The 24,476-nt window shown below is 42.3% G+C and overlaps 1 protein-coding gene across 3 annotated transcripts in view; it reads right to left on the minus strand.

Moving 5' to 3' along the window:
- Nucleotides 1-7,278, minus strand: part of LOC138665253 (uncharacterized) — a 31,702-nt gene extending 24,424 nt beyond the window's left edge. For all 3 annotated transcript variants that reach the window (XM_069752563.1, XM_069752561.1, XM_069752562.1), the window contains exon 1: nt 7,154-7,278. The gene's annotated coding sequence lies outside the window, so the exon portion shown is untranslated. The remainder of the gene's footprint in view (nt 1-7,153) is intronic.
- Between the last annotated feature and the right edge of the window lie 17,198 nt (nt 7,279-24,476).

Raw genomic sequence — 24,476 nt, forward strand, 5'->3', positions numbered from 1 at the left:
CTGACTGAACTTTATTCCTGACCGTTATCTGTTTATTTTCCAGAAGGAAACATTTCTGGCTTGTAGAATCTAATATAATCCCTAGGAAAATTTGCCGAGTTGTTGGGATAAGTCTAGATTTTTCCCAGTTTATTATCCAACCCAATCTTTGCAGAGATGCCATCATATCACACAACCGTTGTTGACATTGCGAAGGAGAATTTCCTACTACTAAGATGTCATCTAAGTAGGGAATTACGAGAGTGTCTTTTAGTCTTAGATATGACATTACCTCCGCCATTAGTTTAGTGAATACTCTTGGGGCTATAGATAGCCCAAAAGGCATTGCAGTATACAGAAAGTGTCGGACACAACCATTCAATACAATCGCTACCCGTAGATATTGTTGATGCTCTGCATAAATAGGTAGATGGTAATACGCATCTTTAAGGTCGAGAACTGTCATAAAGCAATAGGGAAACAGGAGTTTAATGGTGGACCGGATAGATTCCATCTTAAAGGTTTGATTTTCTAGGTAGATATTTAATTTTTTAAGATTAATAATAGTTCTGAATGTTCCATCTGGTTTTGGAATCAAAAATAACAGGGAATAGAATCCCTTTCCCTCCTGTAGGAATGGAACCTCCACCAAGACTCCCTTAGCTAGGAGACTTATTACCTCCTGCTCCAATGCCTCTTGTTGTAACTGAGACTTTAATGAAGTCAATAGAAATGAGTCCGGAGGGACTCGGGAAAATTTTAATTGTAACCCAGAGGCAATAAGGTTATTTGCCCAAATATTCGCTGTTATGGCCCGCCATTCATTAGCGAAGGAGGACAATCTGCCTCCCACAGGTAGATCTGTCCTAACGGGGTTTTTCTTCAAACTTGAAAGGGCGCTTCCCAAAGAACGCACCCTTTTGTTTTGTGTCTCTTGTGGCCCAGCGATCCTGGTTCTTAAACTCCTTCCTTTTATTAAATGCGGGCTTTCGGAACGCTCTCCTATAAAATGGAACGTAATTATTACTATTTGGAAAGCCTTTCTTCCTTTCCCCTGCTTTAGTTAAGATCTCATCCAGTTTGGTACCAAACAGGTACTCACCCTGACATGGGAGGCTGCATAACTTAGACTTGGTCTGAGGGTCACCTTTCCAGCCCTTAAGCCATAGGGCCCTACGTGCTGCATTGGTTAATCCTGCCGACTTGGCTGCCAGGCGTATAGAGTCGGCAGATGAGTCCGCTAGAAAGGCTGTGGCACCTCTAATTAGGGGTATAGAGGACAATAATTTCTCTCTCGAGAGAGAGAGACCTCCTTTCAGCCCTTCTTCCAAGTCATTCAGCCAAACAAGCATGGATCTTGCGGTGCATGTGGCTGAGATTGCCGGTTTAAAGGCCCCTGCAGAAGTCTCCCATGCTCTTTTAAGGAGCGAATCGGCTTTGCGATCTAGAGGATCTTGTAACGAGCCTGAATCCTCTACAGGCAGTAAGGATTTCTTTGATGTAGACGCCACAGCTGCGTCTACTTTTGGGGCTTTTGACCATGTTGTGAATTCTTCATCATTAAAGGGGTAGCGTCTCTTTGAGGATGGTGGTAACCCCCTCTGCCCCTGGCTTTCCCACTCTTTTTTGATCAGACTTTTTACTGCCGTTATTACCAGAAAAGAGGGTCTCTTCTTTTCGGATAGGCCAGCAAACATAACGTCTTGCTGTGTTTTAGGGACTTTAAGATCTTCTATGCCCATGGTATTGCAAACTGATCTCACCAGATTGTCAATGCTATCTGTGGGGAAGCACGTATCCTGATCCTCATCTGAGGATATCTCCTGCTGCGATCTATCTGAGTTTGCTTCCTCTAACTCAGACGGCTGATCGGATACAGGTGAAACGTATCCTCTTTTCTCCTTAATACGTGGCTCTCTGTCAACGCTTTGTAGGGCTCGTAATTCTTCCCTAATCATGGCCCTTATATCCTCTGATTTAACTGAGGCTTCCTCACGTAACGTTGATTTTATACATGAATCACATAGCCTTTTAGTGTAACTATCCGGAAGGGGCTGGATACATAACGCACACTGCTTGTGTTTCGCTTTTTCCTTCCTTTTTACCTATTATAAAGGGAGAGGGACAATAATCAGACTAGTGGGGTAGATGCACACTCACCCAGAAGCTGACCGATCAGGTACCGGCTGAGGAGGAGACACAGATGCAGGTGGCTTCCTTTTGGACGATCCGCTCTGCCTAGAGCGGCTGCTGCTGCTGGCATGGCTGCGAGGGGTGACGGTGGTAACCTCTAGAGAAGGTACCGCAGGCTCTCTTGCAGAATCCATTTTGGACGCCGGGATGCAGCGCCGGCGTCCTTTTCACATGGGGGCCGCCATGTTCTTCCTGTTGAACCCGGAAGTGCTAACCACTTCCGGGTCGCGGCCATATTGGATACTCCGGCGCTGTTACCGGCTTCAGCGCCGTCTCACTCCTCCGCACCCCGGAAGCTTACCAGCACTTCCGGGGGCATACACTGGGCTCCACACCGCACAGGCGTCCGCCGAGGACGGCGCGACGCTACCACCTGGTGCTTGCCCCGCAGACCGCCGGACATCTGCCGCGAACCGGCCCCCACGACGTCTGCCAGCAGAGGGGGGAAAACTGAATCAGCACCCCCGACGCTGCATCCAGTCCTGGAGCCCTTGCCGTCCTCACAGGTAAACTGCGCAAACGGCGTCCAGGCTGGGAATCCTCTTCTCCGTGGATCTTCCCGTAGGAACAGGAAACCAAAACTGTGGGAGCGAGGGGGACCGCCCCTTTTATCTCTCCGTAGGGTTTCCTGTTCCTAGGGGCGGATCCCCTCTCTCAGTGGGTGCTGTCGTGGCGAAGAGAAAATTTAATTATTATATCGTTACAGTGCAAGAAATTTTAACAAATCTCATCCTTGAGCTGTAGAATAAAATCTGCAGCAGAAATTAATCTGTGGTTCGGATTCAAAGGGGTTGTTACCTTTCAGGACATCTTTGTCCCCAGGTAGTTTGATATTAAAAAAAAGAAAAGAAAATACACTGTACTCACCAGTGAGTCTCAGTGTCTGGCATTGGCAGGGGTGCTGACGTCATGTTGACAGTGCCGCAGCCATTCACTGAGCTCAACATCTCTGCCAGTGTGGACGATACCCTGCTCAAAGCCTGCTGAGCTCGCCGGTTGGTTGTCAGGGTCATTCCATGGTAGCTTATGTTACAACACAATATAGTAACTTATGTTACAAAGATGATGGTAACTTACCTTACAATAAGGTTAATCCAATGGATGGTAACATATTGTAATGTAAGTTACCATCAGCTTAGTAACGTAAGTTACTATACTGTGCGGTAACATAAATTTTCTATATTTCTTGTAATAAAAACTGGTGCTTTTAACTTGAAAGGTTAAAATTTTGTTTTTAAAGTTGCTGGGACTATGGTATTTTAATACAATAAAAATAGAGCTTCTCCCCTGTTTACCAGAACAGAAAATTTGGCAGACTCATGAAGGACAATTGCCTTTCCTTTTTTTGTAACGCAAGTTACCAATAAGGCCATGTTCACACGTTGCGGTTTTTACCACGGAACCGCAGCGATTTTGCCGCTGCGGGTCCGCTGCAGTTTCCATTGCGTTTACATTTACATGTAAACCAATGGAAACCGCAAACCGCTGTGCACATGCTGCGGGAAAAACCGCGCAAAAACGCCGCGGTTAAAAACCCGCAGCATGTCACTTCTTTGTGCAGAATCGCAGCGATTCTGCACCCATAGAAATGCATTGATCCGCTTACTTCCCGCATGGGGCTGTGCACACCATGCGGGAAGTAAGCGGATAATGTGCGGGTTATAAATACTGATACTTACAAATACTGATGTAAAATACTGACCAAATACTGCTAGTGTGACGGCAGCCTAACACTGTGTTTTGTATTTAATTTTATTGCTGAAAAATGAAACTGGGTCGAAATCTATTGAGAATAGTTTAATGTACAATATACATTGACTCCTTTTTGTGCCTACCTTCAAAGAACAGTCTGAAGCCAGTGTTTGGCTTGAGGATGTAACGTAAGTTACCATGGAATGACCCGTCACACAGTCAACGTGTCAGTTCTGCAGCCAATGTCAGGCACCAGGTCTGGAAACAACCACTTTAGACCACGTGCACACGATCAGTATATGTAACCCAGAACCAGGAGTGGGTGATAAATACAGAAGTGGTGACGTGTTTCTATTATACTTTTCCTCTGATTGTTCCACTCCTGGTTTTGGCTTACAAAAACTGAGGTAAAATACTGACCACATACTGAACGTGTGAACGTGGCCTTAAACTTCCAAGCATATGAATTTCTGCTCATTTTCTCAGTAGATTTCCCCTCTGCCATGCATATAACACTTGGATTTTGATGCAGATTTGCTACAGCTGTGACGCTGAACACTGGTATGTGGGAATCAATCCGAATACCGGGGCTACCCCATGACCCCATAGTTCGCTATGTGTCGCTGCTACATCACAGGGAAAGTGACGCCCCCCAGGGGTATTGTGACAAACGAGCAGCCAAGACACAGTTGGACTTCTTGCGACTTGTTGCAGCCGTCTTAGGCCGGCGTCACACTCAGCGTATGAAAATACGGTCCGTTATTTATGGCCGTAATACGCAGAAAAGTCCCCAAAATAGTGATCCGTATGTCATCCGTAGGCAAGGTGTGTCAGCGTATTTTGCGCATGGCATCCTCCGTATGTAATCCGTATGGCATCCGTACTGCGAGATTTTCTCGCAGGCTTGCAATACGGACATACAATGGATCCATGGGCTCAAATAATCGTAAAAACATATATAATGATTATATATATATATATATATATATATATATATATATATATATATATATATATATATATATAAATCATACAGCGCTAGATAGCTTAAAAGCCGGTAATTCAATTCTCAAAACCGACATGATATGAGACATGGTTTACATACAGTAAACCATCTCATATCCCTTTTTTTTTGCATATTCCACACTACTAATGTTAGTAGTGTGTATGTGCAAAATTTGGGCGCTCTATTGAATTAAAGGGTTAAATCGCGGAAAAAATTGGCGTGGGCTCCCGCGCAATTTTCTCCGCCAGAATGGTAAAGCCAGTGACTGAGGGCAGATATTAATAGCCTGGAGAGGGTCCATGGTTATTGGTCCCCCCCTGGCTAAAACCATCTGCCCCCAGCCACCCCAGAAAAGGCACATCTGGAAGATGCGCCTATTCTGGCACTTGGCCACTCAGAAAATATTCTGAAAAGTTCTCAGGCTTGAGTTCATATGAGGACATCCAGCAGAGGTTGCATCACCGCAACTCCAGGTAACTACAGGTCATTCACCTACATTCCATTCATTCGCCGGGTTTTTACAGGCAGGGGCGGCTGCATTAGCAGGCTTCTGCTTGTAAAATTAGTTAACCCTTTCAGATGGATTTACAACGTGGGACGAGACTGATTGTCGGAAGGTATGGAATTTTGTTGTTTGTTTTTTGTTTACATTTGTTTCAGGTGACAAGGGTCTTCAGGTGGATTACCAGTATAATAAAATATTACAACAACCTGTGTATTTATTTCATTAAAATATTTTGTAATAATGTGTGTGTTTTTTTATAACCATTTCATACTATTGGATTAATAATGGATAGGTGTCATAATTGACGCCTCTCCATTATTAATCTGGCTTATTGTCACCTTACAATAGCAAGGTGACATTAACCCTTCATTACCCCATATCCCACCGCTACACGGGAATGGGAAGACAGTGGCCAAGTGCCAGAATAGGCGCATCTTCCAGATGTGCCTTTTCTGGGGTGGCTGGGGGCAGCACGGTGGCGCAGTGGTTAGCACTGCAGCCTTGCAGCGCTGGGGTCCTGGGTTCCAATCCCACCCAGGTCAACATCTGCAAAGAGTTTGTATGTTCTCTCCGTGTTTGTGTGGGTTTCCTCTGGGTACTCTGGTTTCCTCCCACATTCAAAAGACATACTGATAGGGATTCTAGATTGGGAGCCCCATCTGGGACAGCGGTGATAATGTGTGCAAAACTGTAAAGAAAGCGCTGCGTAATATGTTAGCGCTATATAAAAATAAAGATTATTATTATTATTATTATGTTTTTAGCCGGGGGGGGGGCAATAACCATGGACCCTCTCCAGGCTATAAATATCTGCCCTCTGTCACTGGCTTTACCATTCTGGGGGAGAAAATTGCACGGGAGCCCACGCCAATTTTTTCCGCAATTTAAACCTTTCATTTAATAGCTAGAGCGCCCTAATTTTGCACATTCACACTACTACTATTAGTAGTGTGGAATATGCAAAAAAAAAAAAGGGGATATGAGATGGTTTACTGTATGTAAACCAGGTCTCATATCATGTCGGGTTTGTGAAGGAGATAGCAAAGGCTGGCAATTGAATTACCGGCTTTTAAGCTATCTAGCGCTGTATGAAATATTAATATATATATATATATATATATATATATATATATATATACCTCTATTCTATGTGTACACATTTATTCTACCTATTCTTCTGTAAGCTGTCAGTGTGATTTTACTGTACACCGCGCTGAATTACCGGCTTTTCTCTCTAACAGCGCTGCGTATTTCTCGCAAGTCACACTGCTTGTCCGTGTGTAATCCGTATTTTTCTCGCCCCCGTAGACTTTCATTGGTGTATTTTTTGCGCAGTACGGTGACAAACGCAGCATGCTGCAATTTTCTACGGCCGTAGAAGACCGTATAATACGGATCAGTAAAATACGGCAGATAGGAGCTGGGGCATAGAGAAGCATTGTACCGTATGCAATCCGCACCTGTCATACGTCCGTAAAACTCGTTAGTGTGACGCCGGCCTTACCTTGGGGGGCATATTACAAACCTTTCCAGATAGCGAACTCTGGTCACACAACAAATGTCGCCGCCATATAGCCTCAGCCCAGATCTCTGTGTGGTAAGGACTTTCATCCTGCTTCCTCTGCTAGTAAAGCTCTGCACACTGTATGGAGCCCTTGCTGACTGAGTGTCAGGCCATTGTGAGGCTTTGTCTAAGATCTTCTGGGGTGAGACACTATTAGCAGCAGATGTACAAGGATAAAGCTTTATATAATGCACACAGCGCACGGCATACATACCCCGAGCTAGACCTGAAGGAGCGGCTCTATAATGGTGCCTGCAGGACCTGTGGTGACGTCACTGTCACGTGATCAGCGACAAAAGAAAAAAAACAAGGGCAAGATTTAGACAGGATACTGAGCTGTGACTGCAGGACCTGGGATGATGTCACCGTCACGTGATCACTGACAGTTATGAGGATATGAGTGACTACGGGACCTGTGGTGAGGTCTTGTGACATTAGGGGGCGGAGCTCAGCAGTGAGAAGTTGATCTGTGAGGGGGATTCCCTGTGCCATGTGGATTGTGGGGCCACCTGTGCTGTGTGAGGGGGGCTCTCTGTGCCATGTGGGGCCAACTGTGCTGTGTGAGGGGGGCTCTCTGTGCCATGTGGGGCCAACTGTGCTGTGTGAGGGGGGCTCTCTGTGCCATGTGGGGCCACCTGTGCTGTGTGAGGGGGGGCTCTCTGTGCCATGTGGGGCCAACTGTGCTGTGTGAGGGGGGCTCTCTGTGCCATGTGGGGCCACCTGTGCTGTGTGAGGGGGGCTCTCTGTGCCATGTGGGGGCACCTGTGCTGTGTGAGGGGGGCTCTCTGTGCCATGTGGGGCCAACTGTGCTGTGTGAGGGGGGGCTCTGTGCCATGTGGGGCCACCTGTGCTGTGTGAGGGGGGCTCTCTGTGCCATGTGGGGCCACCTGTGCTGTGTGAGGGGGGGGCTCTCTGTGCCATGTGGGGCCAACTGTGCTGTGTGAGGGGGGCTCTCTGTGCCATGTGGGGCCACCTGTGCTGTGTGAGGGGGGCTCTCTGTGCCATGTGGGGGCACCTGTGCTGTGTGAGGGGGGCTCTCTGTGCCATGTGGGGCCAACTGTGCTGTGTGAGGGGGGGCTCTGTGCCATGTGGGGCCACCTGTGCTGTGTGAGGGGGGCTCTCTGTGCCATGTGGGGCCACCTGTGCTGTGTGAGGGGGGCTCTCTGTGCCATGTGGGGCCACCTGTGCTGTGTGAGGGGGGCTCTCTGTGCCATGTGGGGCCACCTGTGCTGTGTGAGGGGGGCTCTCTGTGCCATGTGGGGCCACCTGTGCTGTGTGAGGGGGGCTCTCTGTGCCATGTGGGGCCAACTGTGCTGTGTGAGGGGGGGGCTCTCTGTGCTATGTGGGGGGCACCTGTGCTGTGTGAGGGGGGGGGACTCTGTGCTATGTGGGGGGCACCTGTGCTGTGTGAGGGGGGGGGGGGCTCTCTGTGCTATGTGGGGGGCACCTGTGCTGTGTGAGGGGGGGGGCTCTCTGCTATGTGGGGGGCACCTGTGCTGTGTGAGGGGGGGGGCTCTCTGTGCCATGTGGGGCCAACTGTGCTGTGTGAGGGGGGGGCTCTCTGTGCTATGTGGGGGGCACCTGTGCTGTGTGAGGGGGGGGGGGACTCTCTGTGCTATGTGGGGGGCACCTGTGCTGTGTGAGGGGGGGGGGGGGGCTCTCTGTGCCATGTGGGGCCACCTGTGCTGTGTGAGGGGGGCTCTCTGTGCCATGTGGGGCCAACTGTGCTGTGTGAGGGGGGGGCTCTCTGTGCTATGTGGGGGGCACCTGTGCTGTGTGAGGGGGGGGGACTCTGTGCTATGTGGGGGGCACCTGTGCTGTGTGAGGGGGGGGGGCTCTCTGTGCTATGTGGGGGGCACCTGTGCTGTGTGAGGGGGGGGGCTCTCTGTGCTATGTGGGGGGCACCTGTGCTGTGTGAGGGGGGGGGCTCTCTGTGCCATGTGGGGGCACCTGTGCTGTGTGAGGGGGGGGGGCTCTCTGTGCTATGTGGGGGGCACCTGTGCTGTGTGAGGGGGGGGGCTCTCTGTGCCATGTGGGGGCACCTGTGCTGTGTGAGGGGAGCTCCCTGTGCCATGTGGGGGCACCTATTCAGTGTGAGGGGAGCTTAAATTAAAAAGATCTAATTTTTCTACCAAAAATGTTCTTTTAGCCCCAAATTTTGCATTTTCACAAGGGTAACAGGAGAAAATGCACCTTACAATTTGTTGTGCAATTTCTCCTGAGTATGCAGATATCCTATATGTGGAGGAAAACAAATGTTTGAGCGCATGGCAGAACTCAAAGGGAAGGAGCACGGTGTAAGTGTTAGAACGCACAATTTGCTACAATCATTAGCGGATGCCATGTATCTAGAAGTGAGTTGAGCACCTTGATACCCAAGGTGCTTTACAGAAGTTTATAACATTGAGCCGTGAAAATAAAAAATCCTATTTTTCCCACAATTTTTTTTACCCCAGATTTTTTATCTTCCCAAGGCTAACAGGAGAAAATTGAATCCAGTTACCCCATATGTGAGGGAAAACTGTTTGGGCACACGGAAGGGTTCAGAAATGAAGGAGTGACGTTTTAGGGACGGACTAAACTGCATATTGGGATGATGCGATGATGGGATGATGGGCTGCAATACTAGACTCCACCACTAGATGGCAGCACATTTTACAAATGCAGCCCAGGAAATGACTTCTTGTAATATAGCAAGAAGGGAATATGGGTATAATTATTGTTCTGTATGGGGATTATGGGTGAAATATCACAAATACACATGCCCAGGAACATATTTCATCTACTTCTGATAGGAATATGAGTATAATTATTGTTCTGTATGGGGATTATGGGTGAAATATCACAAATACACATGCTCAGGAACATACTTCATCTACTTCTGATAGGAATATGGGTATATCTATTGATCTGTATGGGGATTGTGGGTGAAATATCAGAAATACACATGCCCAGGAACATACTTCATCTACTTCTGATAGGAATATGGGTATATCTATTGATCTGTATGGGGATTATGGGTGAAATATCACAAATACACATGCCCAGGAACATACTTCATCTACTTCTGATAGGAATATGGGTATATCTATTGATCTGTATGGGGATTATGGATGAAATATCAGAAATACACATGCCCAGGAACATACTTCATCTACTTCTGATAGGAATATGGGTATATCTATTGATCTGTATGGGGATTATGGGTGAAATATCACAAATACACATGCTCAGGAACATACTTCATCTACTTCTGCTAGGAATATGGGTATAATTATTGTTCTGTATGGGGATTATGGGTGAAATATCACAAATACACATGCTCAGGAACATACTTCATCTACTTCTGATAGGAATATGGGTATAATGGTTCTTTGTGGGTATTATAGGTGATATATCATGAATACACATGCCCAGTGTCATATTCGATCAATTCCTGGTAAGAACGCGTATGTGTACAATTATTGTTTTATATGTTGATTATTGGTAAAATATGATGAAACATTTCATTAACTTCCGGTAAGAATATGGGTATATTTATTATTCTATATGGGGTTATGGTCAGAATGCTATGGATATACAGATCCTGTAACCTATTTGCATCTGACAGGATTACATGTCCATTGACTTCTCCCACCCCTGGGAGATGTGAGCCCTGGCATCATAGACCCAGTGTTCCCACCTCCTCATTAGGCCGGCCATGTCATAGAGATGAGCAGTCTTGCACCATACTTCTTGCTTATATACCTATATTATTCTCAATACATTGTTCTTTATAGGATGTTGGATCTTTTGCAGGATTTTATTGGTTACTTAGGTTTGTTGACATCAATAACTTTTAATGGAGATATATAGATTTTTTTTTAAATAACTTTTAATAAAATAATAGGTTTTATCTTAACAAAAATATTTGGAAATGGAACATGTATTTTAGTGTATACTGGTCTCTAGGTTAATACGAAGGCCATCATAACAAATCCAACAAAATAGCTTTCATGGAACAATAAATGATCCTGCTTACGTTCACATGTCTGATATAGGACTCGGTATTGCTTCTTCGTCAGTAGGCAAGGCATAATTGAATCTTATGTGCCTGTTTTCCATCCAGGTTCACTTGAATGGGAATGGAAACTTTCATATTGTTCCCCGCTATACAGGGCAGATTTTTTTTTTTTTTTGTGTGTGGCTGTGGGAAAAAGATGAGGGTAACGTATACAGTCATGGCCAAAAGTTTTGAGAATGACACCAAAATTATATATTCACATGATCTGCTGGCCTCTGGTTTTTATTAGTGTTTGTCTGATGTTTATATCACATACAGAAATATAATTGCAATCATATTATGAGTACCAATAGATTATATTGACAGTTAGAAGGAGTTAATGCAGCAAGTCAATATTTGCAGTGTTGACCCTTCTTCTTCAAGACCTCTGCAATTCTCCCTGGCATGCTCTCAATCAACTTCTGGACCAAATCCTGACTGATAGCAGTCCATTCTTGCATAATCAATGCTTGCATTTTGCCAGAATTTGTTGGTTTTTGTTTGTCCACCCGTCTCTTGATGATTGACCACAAGTTCTCAATGGGATTAAGATCTGGGGAGTTTCCAGGCCATGGACCCAAAATCTCTATGTTTTGTTCCATGAGCCATTTAGTTATCACCTTTGCTTTATGGCAAGGTGCTCCATCATGCTGGAAAAGGCATTGTTGGGCGCCAAACTGCTCTTGGACGGTTGGGAGAAGTTGCTCTTGGAGGACATTCTGGTACCATTCTTTATTCATGGCTGTGTTTTTAGGCAAGACTGTGAGTGAGCCGATTCTTTTGGCTGAGAAGCAACCCCACACATGAATGGTTTCAGGATGCTTTACAGTTGGCATGAGACAAGACTGGTGGGAGCGCTCACCTCTTCTTCTCCGAATAAGCTGTTTTCCAGATGTCCCAAACAATCAAAAAGGGGATTCATCAGAGAAAATGACTTTGCCCCAGTCCTCAGCAGTCCACTCCCTGTACCTTCTGCAGAATATCAGTCGGTCCCTGATGTTTTTTTCTGGAGAGAAGTGGCTTCTTTGTTGCCCTCCTTGAAACCAGGCCTTGCTCAAAGAGTCTCGGCCTCACAGTGCAGAAGCACTCACACCAACCTGCTGCCATTCCTGAGCAAGCTCGGCACTGCTGGTAGTCCGATCCCACAGCTGAAACAGTTTTAAGATACGGTCCTGCCGCTTGCTGGTTTTTCTTGGGCGCCCTGGAGCCTTTTTGACAACAATGGAAGCTCTCTCCTTGAAGTTCTTGATGATGCGATAGATTGTTGACTGAGGTGCAATCTTTGTAGCTGCGATACTCTTCCCTGTTAGGCCATTTTTGTGCAGTGCAATGATGGCTGCACGTGTTTCTTTAGAGATAACCATGGTTAACTGAAGAGAAACAATGATACCAAGCACCAGCCTCCTTTTAAAGTGTCCAGTGATGTCATTCTTACTTAATCATGACTGATTGATCGCCAGCCCTGTCCTCATCAACACCCACACCTGTGTTAATGGATCAAGCACTAAAACGATGTTAGCTGCTCCTTTTAAGGCAGGACTGCAATGATGTTGAAATGTGTTTTGGGGGTTAAAGTTCATTTTCTGGGCAAATATTGACTTTGCAAGTACAGTAATTGCTGTTAAGCTGATCACTCTTTGACATTCAGGAGTATATGCAAATTGCCATTACAAAAATGAAGCAGCAAACTTTGGAAAAATTACTATTTGTCTCATTCTCAATACTTTTGGCCATGACTGTACAGCACTTTGCCAGCCAATTTACTGCTTTATCCAAGCATCCAGGCGGCTGCCCAGGGCTCCCCTTTTAGACACAAAAAATGGACAAAAGCGGACACTAGAACATAAAAGAGAGGTAGGATGACACAAAAGGAGGATACTCAGAGGGACAGAAGGATACAAGAGGGACAGGAAGACCCAAAGCGGGACAGCAGGATACAAAGGGGGGCATTTTATTCAGTTGTTTGAGTTATCCCAGTTTTTCACAAATCCAAGCACCCTCTGCTCCCGTTTAGCTTGGATAAAAGAGACTCTACTGGATATTTTTATCAGGTAAAGGATAAATATGGGAGTTGGGATTTGTAGCCATGTTATCCAAATCATAATCCCCATATAAATGAATATTGATAATAATCAATAATATAATCATCCACATCTGATGATCATATCACATTACATTTTATGTGAAATTAGTGGGGTAAGGTGTTTGTTGGTTGACAGCACACGCTATGCACGATTGAGCAGCTAAGTATTAAATTTCACAAGGAAAACACAGGCTATTTTCAACTCGACGCTTTAAAGAGGACCTGTCATCACATTCAATGCCACCAAGCCGCAGCTATGGTGGCATAGTTGACAGGTCCAGCTATGTGGAGAGACCTTTGTCCACCTCCCTGGGTGCCTCATCATTGAAATACTAAACTTTATTGCCCCCTTGGCGCGCGTAACGGGAATCAAGAAGTGGTCCTGTTGGTGTTTTGGAGTGTGAACCAATCAGTGCTTGAGCCCTGCGCTGTGCCGCGTCATCAGTCGCTGGGCAGTAAAAAAAATTCCTGCCCAGCAACTGATGACGCAGTGCATTGTAGATAGCGCAGATTTGTTCACACTCCATCGGACCGATACAGATACTTCATGCTTCCAGTGGTGCCCGTCGAGAGGAATAAAGTGTAATATTTTAGTGCGGAGGCACCAGGGAGGCGGATAGACGGCTGTCCACACTGCTGGACCTGTCAGCTATGCCACCATAGCTGCGGCTTGGTGGCATTGAATGTGATGACAGGTCAGCTTTAAGCCTTTTTTTCAGTACTGAAGATAAGCAGTTAAAAGTCTCTTAAATCAGCCTTTATTTACTTATTTCAGCAACCTTGACGTCCAACCACAAAATATATCAATAAAGTCACAAAAGCTATTTTCAAGTCAATGCTTCAGACAGTTTTCACAATCTTGAAGAAAAAAAAAAAAAAGCAAAAACTTTGTTAAACCCGTCTTTCCAGGCCTGTTTCAGCATCTTTGAGCGTATAAACACTGCATATGTCCAGGAAATCAATGCAGATATTTTCAAATTAATAGTTCAAACTGTTATCGCTATATTAATGAAAAGCCGTCATATAGAGACAATAAACAGCCTATACTGACTTATTACAGCGCTATTGAATGCAGAATTACCAAGCTGTAAAAGGAAATTACTTAGCCTATTTGACGCTGTAATATAAATCTACATATAGGTATTCATTTATTATGGAGCTTAGGTGCCCACAAGTTTTTAAAGATATTTTTTCAAACAAAGCTGCAAAATTATTTGGCCTCTGTAAATATAATATTTCACATTGAATTACCATGGAGGTGAATAATTCTATTCATATTATTATGGGAAATTCATCAAATGTGGTACTGGGCATGACTATTTGGGATAAATATATATGTTCTTAAAATAATGATAAAATATGTTCCTGGGCATGTGTATTTGTGATATTTCACCCATAATCCCCATACAGAACAATAGATATACCCATATTCCTATCAGAAGTAGATGAAGTATGTTCCTGAGCATGTGTATTTGTGATATTTCACCCATAATCCCCATACAGAACAATAGATATACCCATATTCCTATCAGAAGTAGATGAAGTATGCTCCTGGGCATGTGTATTTGTGATATTACACCCATAATCCCCATACAGATCAATAGATATACCCATATTCCTATCAGAAGTAGATGAAATATGTTCCTGGGCATGTGTATTTGTGATATTTCACCCATAATCCCCATACATATCAATAGATATACCCATATTCCTATCAGAAGTAGATGAAATATGTTCCTGGGCATGTGTATTTGTGATATTTCACCCATAATCCCCATAAAGAACAATAATTATACCCATATTCCTATCAGAAGTAGATGAAGTATGTTCCTGAGCATGTGTATTTGTGATATTTCACCCATAATCCCCATACAGAACAATAGATATACCCATATTCCTATCAGAAGTAGATGAAGTATGTTCCTGGGCATGTGTATTTGTGATATTTCACCCATAATCCCCATACAGATCAATAATTATACCCATATTCCTATCAGAAGTAGATGAAATATGTTCCTGGGCATGTGTATTTGTGATATTTCACCCATAATCCCCATAAAGAACAATAATTATACCCATATTCCTATCAGAAGTAGATGAAATATGTTCCTGGGCATGTGTATTTGTGATATTTCCCCAAAATCCCCATACAGAACAATAATTATACCCATATTCCTATCAGAAGTAGATGAAGTATGTTCCTGAGCATGTGTATTTGTGATATTTCACCCATAATCCCCATACAGAACAATAGATATACCCATATTCCTATCAGCAGTAGATGAAGTATGTTCCTGGGCATGTGTATTTGTGATATTTCACCCATAATCCCCATACAGATCAATAATTATACCCATATTCCTATCAGAAGTAGATGAAATATGTTCCTGGCCATGTGTATTTGTGATATTTCACCCAAAATCCCCATACAGAACAATAATTATACCCATATTCCTATCAGAAGTAGATGAAATATGTTCCTGGGCATGTGTATTTGTGATATTTCACCCATAATCCCCATACAGAACAATAGATATACCCATATTCCTATCAGAAGTAGATGAAGTATGTTCCTGGGCATGTGTATTTGTGATATTTCACCCATAATCCCCATACAGATCAATAGTTATACCCACATTCCTATCAGAAGTGGATGAAGTATGTTCCTGGGCATGTGTATTTGTGATATTTCACCCATAATCCCCATACAGATCAATAATTATACCCATATTCCTATCAGAAGTAGATGAAATATGTTCCTGGGCATGTGTATTTGTGATATTTCACCCATAATCCCCATAAAGAACAATAATTATACCCATATTCCTATCAGAAGTAGATGAAATATGTTCCTGGGCATGTGTATTTGTGATATTTCACCCATAATCCCCATACAGAACAATAGATATACCCATATTCCTATCAGAAGTAGATGAAGTATGTTCCTGGGCATGTGTATTTGTGATATTTCACCCATAATCCCCATACAGATCAATAATTATACCCATATTCCTATCAGAAGTAGATGAAATATGTTCCTGGGCATGTGTATTTGTGATATTTCACCCATAATCCCCATACAGATCAATAATTATACCCATATTCCTATCAGAAGTAGATGAAATATGTTCCTGAGCATGTGTATTTGTGATATTTCACCCATAATCCCCATACAGAACAATAATTATACCCATATTCCTATCAGAAGTAGATGAAGTATGTTCCTGAGCATGTGTATTTGTGATATTTCACCCATAATCCCCATACAGAACAATAATTATACCCATATTCCTATCAGAAGTAGATTAAATATGTTCCTGGGCATGTGTATTTGTGATATTTCACCCATAATCCCCATACAGAACAATAATTATACCCATATTCCTATCAGAAGTAGATTAAATATGTTCCTGAGCATGTGTATTTGTGATATTTCACCCATAATCCCCATACAGAACAATAGATATACCCATATTCCTATCAGAAGTAGATGAAATATGTTCCTGGGCATGTGTATTTGTGATATTTCACCCATAATCCCCATACAGAACAATAGATATACCCATATTCCTATCAGAAGTAGATGAAGTATGTTCCTGGGCATGTGCATTTGTGATATTTCACCCATAATCCCCATACAGAACAATAATTATACCCATATTCCTATCAGAAGTAGATTAAATATGTTCCTGGGCATGTGTATTTGTGGTATTTCACCCATAATCCCAATACAGAACAATAGATATACCCATATTCCTATCAGAAGTAGATGAAGTATGTTCCTGGGCATGTGTATTTGTTATATTTCACCCATAATCCCCATACAGATCAATAATTATACCCATATTCCTATCAGAAGTAGATGAAGTATGTTCCTGGGCATGTGTATTTGTTATATTTCACCCATAATCCCCATACAGATCAATAATTATACCCATATTCCTATCAGAAGTAGATGAAGTATGTTCCTGAGCATGTGTATTTGTGATATTTCACCCATAATCCCCATACAGATCAATAATTATACCCATATTCCTATCAGAAGTAGATGAAATATGTTCCTGGGCATGTGTATTTGTGATATTTCACCCATAATCCCCATACAGAACAATAATTATACCCATATTCCTATCAGAAGTAGATTAAATATGTTCCTGGGCATGTGTATTTGTGATATTTCACCCATAATCCCCATACAGAACAATAGATATACCCATATTCCTATCAGAAGTAGATGAAGTATGTTCCTGGGCATGTGTATTTGTGATATTTCACCCATAATCCCCATACAGAACAATAGTTATACCCATATTCCTATCAGAAGTAGATGAAGTATGTTCCTGGGCATGTGTGTTTGTGATATTTCACCCATAATCCCCATACAGATCAATAATTATACCCATATTCCTATCAGAAGTAGATGAAGTATGTTCCTGGCCATGTGTATTTGTGATATTTCACCCAAAATCCCCATACAGAACAATAATTATACCCATATTCCTATCAGAAGTAGATGAAATATGTTCCTGGGCATGTGTATTTGTGATATTTCACCCATAATCCCCATACAGAACAATAATTATACCCATACTCCTATCAGAAGTAGATGAAGTATGTTCCTGGGCATGTGTGTTTGTGATATTTCACCCATAATCCCCATACAGATCAATAATTATACCCATATTCCTATCAGAAGTAGATGAAATATGTTCCTGGCCATGTGTATTTGTGATATTTCACCCAAAATCCCCATACAGAACAATAATTATACCCATATTCCTATCAGAAGTAGATGAAATATGTTCCTGGGCATGTGTATTTGTGATATTTCACCCATAATCCCCATACAGAACAATAGATATACCCATATTCCTATCAGAAGTAGATGAAATATGTTCCTGGCCATGTGTATTTGTGATATTTCACCCAAAATCCCCATACAGAACAATAATTATACCCATATTCCTATCAGAAGTAGATGAAATATGTTCCTGGGCATGTGTATTTGTGATATTTCACCCATAATCCCCATACAGAACAATAGATATACCCATATTCCTATCAGAAGTAGATGAAATATGTTCCTGGCCATGTGTATTTGTGATATTTCACCCAAAATCCCCATACAGAACAATAATTATACCCATATTCCTATCAGAAGTAGATGAAGTATGTTCCTGGGCATGTGTATTTATGATATTTCACCCATAATCCCCATACAGATCAATAGTTATACCCATATTCCTATCAGCAGTAGATGAAGTATGTTCCTGGGCATGTGTATTTGTGATATTTCACCCATAATCCCCATACAGATCAATAGTTATACCCATATTCCTATCAGAAGTAGATGAAGAATGTTCCTGGGCATGTGTATTTGTGATATTTCACCCATAATCCCCATAAAGAACAATAATTATACCCATATTCCTATCAGAAGTAGATGAAATATGTTCCTGGCCATGTGTATTTGTGATATTTCACCCATAATCCCCATACAGAACAATAGATATACCCATATTCCTATCAGAAGTAGATGAAGTATGTTCCTGGGCATGTGTATTTGTGATATTTCACCCATAATCCCCATACAGAACAATAGATATACCCATATTCCTATCAGAAGTAGATGAAGTATGTCCCTGGGCATGTGTATTTGTGATATTTCACCCATAATCCCCATACAGATCAATAGATATACCCATATTCCTATCAGAAGTAGATGAAATATGTTCCTGGGCATGTGTATTTGTGATATTTCACCCATAATCCCCATACAGATCAATAGTTATACCCATATTCCTATCAGAAGTAGATGAAGTATGTTCCTGAGCATGTGTATTTGTGATATTTCACCCATAATCCCCATACAGAACAATAATTATACCCATATTCCTATCAGAAGTAGATGAAGTATGTTCCTGAGCATGTGTATTTGTGATATTTCACCCATAATCCCCATACAGATCAATAATTATACCCATATTCCTATCAGAAGTAGATGAAATATGTTCCTGAGCATGTGTATTTGTGATATTTCACCCATAATCCCCATACAGAACAATAATTATACCCATATTCCTATCAGAAGTAGATGAAGTATGTTCCTGAGCATGTGTATTTGTGATATTTCACCCATAATCCCCATACAGAACAATAATTATACCCATATTCCTATCAGAAGTAGATGAAGTATGTTCCTGGGCATGTGTATTTGTGATATTTCACCCATAATCCCCATACAGAACAATAGATATACCCATATTCCTATCAGAAGTAGATGAAGTATGTTCCTGGACATGTGTATTTGTGATATTTCACCCATAATCCCCATACAGAACAATAGATATACCCATATTCCTATCAGAAGTAGATGAAGTATGTTCCTGGGCATGTGTATTTGTGATATTTCACCCATAATCCCCATACAGAACAAAAGATATACCCATATTCCTATCAGAAGTAGATGAAGTATGTTCCTGGGCATGTGTATTTGTGATATTTCACCCATAATCCCCATACAGAACAATAATTATACCCATATTCCTATCAGAAGTAGATGAAGTATGTTCCTGGGCATGTGTATTTGTGATATTTCACCCATAATCCCCATACAGAACAAAAGATATATCCATATTCCTATCAGAAGTAGATGAAGTATGTTCCTGAGCATGTGTATTTGTGATATTTCACCCATAATCCCCATACAGAACAATAATTATACCCATATTCCTATCAGAAGTAGATGAAGTATGTTCCTGGACATGTGTATTTGTGATATTTCACCCATAATCCCCATACAGAACAATAATTATACCCATATTCCTATCAGAAGTAGATTAATTATGTTCCTGGGCATGTGTATTTGTGATATTTCACCCATAATCCCCATACAGAACAATAATTATACCCATATTCTTATCAGAAGTAGATGAAGTATGTTCCTGAGCATGTGTATTTGTGATATTTCACCCATAATCCCCATACAGAACAATAATTATACCCATATTCCTATCAGAAGTAGATGAAGTATGTTCCTGGGCATGTGTATTTGTGATATTTCACCCATAATCCCCATACAGAACAATAGTTATACCCATATTCCCTTCTTGCTATATTACAAGAAGTCATTTCCTGGGCTGCATTTGTAAAATGTGCTGCCATCTAGTGGTGGAGTCTAGTATTGCAGCCCATCATCCCATCATCCCATAATCCCAATATGCAGTTTAGTCCGTCCCACGTTTTAGAAAGCTGACTTTGACGGAATGGTCTGCGGGTGTCATGTCGCGTTTGGAGAGCCCCTGATTTTGCCTAAACAGTGGAAACCCTCCGTAATTGACCCTATTTTGGAAACTATGCCTCTCAAGGATTTTTATCTAGATGTGTGGTGAGCACCTTGAGCCCACAGGTGCTTTACAGAATTTTACAGCCTTGGTCTGTGAAAATCAGAAGAAAATATTTTTTCCCACAAAAATGTTTTTAGCCCCAATTTTTTTCATTTTCACAAGGATAGCAGAAGAAAATGGACCAAAAAATTTGATGTGCAAATTTTCATGAGTACATAGATACCCCGTATGTGGTTGAAAATGACTTTTGAGGCACAATGCAAAGCTCAGAAGGGAAAGCGTGCCATATTATAATGCAGATTTTACTGTTATGGTTTGCGGGTGCCATGTCACATTGGCAGAGCCCCTGAGGTGCCAGAACAGAATAAACTCCCATAAGTGACTCCATTTTACAAACTACACCTCTCGATTAATTAATCTAAGGCTGGGATCACACATGCGAGAAATACGTCCGAATCTCGCATGGTAATACCCGGCATTGCCGCCATCACTCAGGAGCGGAGCGTGCGGCTGCATGTATTGCTTTGCGGCCGACGCTACGCTCCTGAGTGACGGTGGCAATGCCGGGTATTACCATGCGAGACTCAGACGTATTTCTCTGTGATCCCGGCCTAAGGGTGCAGTGATCATATTGACACCACACCACAGGTGTGTCACAGAATTTTCAACCATTGGGCAGTGAAGGAAAAATAATTCCAATTTGAAACCAAAATTTTGTTTTAGTCCAAGATTTTACATTTTCACATGGGAAATGATAAAAATGGCACCAACATTTGTCCCACGATATGTGGCTGTACAGTACTGCTTAGTAGCCACATGGTGAGACTCGGGAGAGACTGAGCGTTATTTGCCTCCGGGAGCGCAGATATTTCTAGAATAGTTTGCGGACTCCATATACAGAGCCCCTAAGTGCTAGAAGAGCCAAATCCCCCCTCGAGTGACCCCCATTTTGCAAATTATTCCCCTTTAGGAATTTATCTACAGGTGTAGTGAAGATTTTGACTCCATGGGTGTCTTCCAGAAATAAGCAGCAGTGGATGTTGCCAAGTGAAAATTGCAAATCTGCCGTTGTAGTGCCCAGCTCATGGTTCTGGAGTCAGGCACCTGTAAATTAGGCGGGCTCTCATAGCTACAGAAATGCTAAACGTGGATACTAAATGTAGTTTAGGCACACTCGCGCTTGGAATGGAGGAGGGCATTTGAATTTGGGAGTGCAGGACTTGCTGAATTTCTTTTGGGGGCGAGGAGGCATTTAGCTTTTCCAAAGCCTTAGTACTACCAATAACATGGAAGCCCCTTATATTTCTGTTAACTGACCCGAGGTGGGACTTCCTTTTGTTGGGAACATTTTACAGTACATTTTGGATCACATTTATCTGGCGCTCTACACTGAGCACTTACTTTGGGGTTTCCATCTAAATCTCAAAATGACTTGATTCAGATGATACATACATGCTAGCCACCTTAGGGAGAGACCCAAGTTGGGCTAAATGTAGCGGGACGAAAGAGACCGAAAAGCCCTCTACTTAAAGGAAATACATAGTGGATGCTTTCCTGAAACGGAAAGTACTTGCAAGCAGCATAATACAAAGAATAGCAGGTTTACCCAGAATCCTTTGCAGTAGGCGGAGCTATGCAAATCATCTCTTGTTGATTCAGATGAAAACCCCGAGGGATCCATTCATTATAATGAGGCAGCAGAGTTACTCTGGATTCTGTCTGGCCTCTGTTCCGCGGTCTCCTTTTCAGAGGTGCACAAAACTGTTGTTGACCGTGCTTTTATGCATGCCTAAAAAGCCGGACACCGCTGGATTATAGGTCAGACGTGTCCAATGTCTCCATCTGCCTCATTATATGGAATCTTCTGCCTTGGGTTACGCCTAAATCATGTACTTCAGAGACTTACACGGTGTAAGCTCTTGGCGTAGACCGCAGGATAAATGTGCCTTACCGCAGTCTTTGTGGGGTTGAATGAACAAGTCAACAGTAAGTCAAGAATTGGTTTTATTTATTTTTTACGCCATTCCTTGTGCTGTATAAGGCTGCCGTCACACTAGCAGTATTTGGTCAGTATTTTACATCAGTATTTGTAAGCCAAAACCAGGAGTGGGAGATAAATACAGAGGTGGTGCATATGTTTCTATTATACTTTTCCTCTAATTGTTCCACTCCTGGTTTTGGCTTACAAATACTGATGTAAAATACTGACCAAATACTGCTAGTGTGACGGCAGCCTAAGTGATAAGACAAATTTATTCTTCTGCTGGGTGCGATTACAGCGATACCAGATTTATATATTTTTTTTCTGTTAAGCTGCTCTCACACAATAAAAAAAAATTAAAAAACAAATTTTTGTATCACTATACTTTTGAGAGCTATAATTTTTCCATATTTTGGTCAACAGTCATGTGAGGGCTTGTTTTATTACAGGAGGAATTGATGTTTTTATTGGTACAATTTTTGGACACGTTTTTTGATCGCATTCTATTCCAACTTTTGGAAGACAGAATAAACAGAAACCAGCAATTCAGGAATTGATTTCTTATTTTGTTTTTTATGTCATTCCACTTGTGGTAAAATTGATAATGCAGCTTTGTTCTTCGGGTCAGTACGATTACAGTGATACCTCATTTATCTTTTTTTCATGTTTTGGCGCTCTTACACAATAAAAACCTTTATAGAAAAAAAAGTATCATTTTTTGCCCCCACCACCACCCCCCTCCCCACCCTTTTTTTTTTACAGTGTTCACTCAAGGGGTTGTAATATAAGATTCATTTGTTAGTTTATCTAGATTTGATATATTATAGTGCCAATGCACTACAATATGTAAGAGTGAAGACAGTTGCACAATATTACCGATGCAATGCAACAAAGTGTGTGTGTGTATATATACAGTGTATATATATATATATATATATATATATATATATATATATATATATATATATATATATATATATATATATATATATATACAGTGGGGCAAAAAAGTATTTAGTCAGTCAGCAATAGTGCAAGTTCCACCACTTAAAAAGATGAGAGGCGTCTGTAATTTACATCATAGGTAGACCTCAACTATGGGAGACAAACTGAGAAAGAAAAATCCAGAAAATCACATTGTCTGTTTTTTTAACATTTTATTTGCATATTATGGTGGAAAATAAGTATTTGGTCAGAAACAAAATTTCATCTCAATACTTTGTAATATATCCTTTGTTGGCAATGACAGAGGTCAAACGTTTTCTGTAAGTCTTCACAAGGTTGCCACACACTGTTGTTGGTATGTTGGCCCATTCCTCCATGCAGATCTCCTCTAGAGCAGTGATGTTTTTGGCTTTTCGCTTGGCAACACGGACTTTCAACTCCCTCCAAAGGTTTTCTATAGGGTTGAGATCTGGAGACTGGCTAGGCCACTCCAGGACCTTGAAATGCTTCTTACGAAGCCACTCCTTCGTTGCCCTGGCGGTGTGCTTTGGATCATTGTCATGTTGAAAGACCCAGCCACGTTTCATCTTCAATGCCCTTACTGATGGAAGGAGGTTTGCACTCAAAATCTCACGATACATGGCCCCATTCATTCTTTCATGTACCCGGATCGGTCGTCCTGGCCCCTTTGCAGAGAAACAGCCCCAAAGCATGATGTTTCCACCACCATGCTTTACAGTAGGTATGGTGTTTGATGGATGCAACTCAGTATTCTTTTTCCTCCAAACACGACAAGTTGTGTTTCTACCAAACAGTTCCAGTTTGGTTTCATCAGACCATAGGACATTCTCCCAAAACTCCTCTGGATCATCCAAATGCTCTCTAGCAAACTTCAGATGGGCCCGGACATGTACTGGCTTAAGCAGTGGGACACGTCTGGCACTGCAGGATCTGAGTCCATGGTGGCGTAGTGTGTTACTTATGGTAGGCCTTGTTACATTGGTCCCAGCTCTCTGCAGTTCATTCACTAGGTCCCCCCGCGTGGTTCTGGGATTTTTGCTCACCGTTCTTGTGATCATTCTGACCCCACGGGGTGGGATTTTGCGTGGAGCCCCAGATCGAGGGAGATTATCTGTGGTC

This window comes from Ranitomeya imitator, chromosome 2 (assembly GCF_032444005.1).
Source record: "Ranitomeya imitator isolate aRanImi1 chromosome 2, aRanImi1.pri, whole genome shotgun sequence".
Taxonomy (NCBI): Eukaryota; Metazoa; Chordata; class Amphibia; order Anura; family Dendrobatidae; genus Ranitomeya; species Ranitomeya imitator.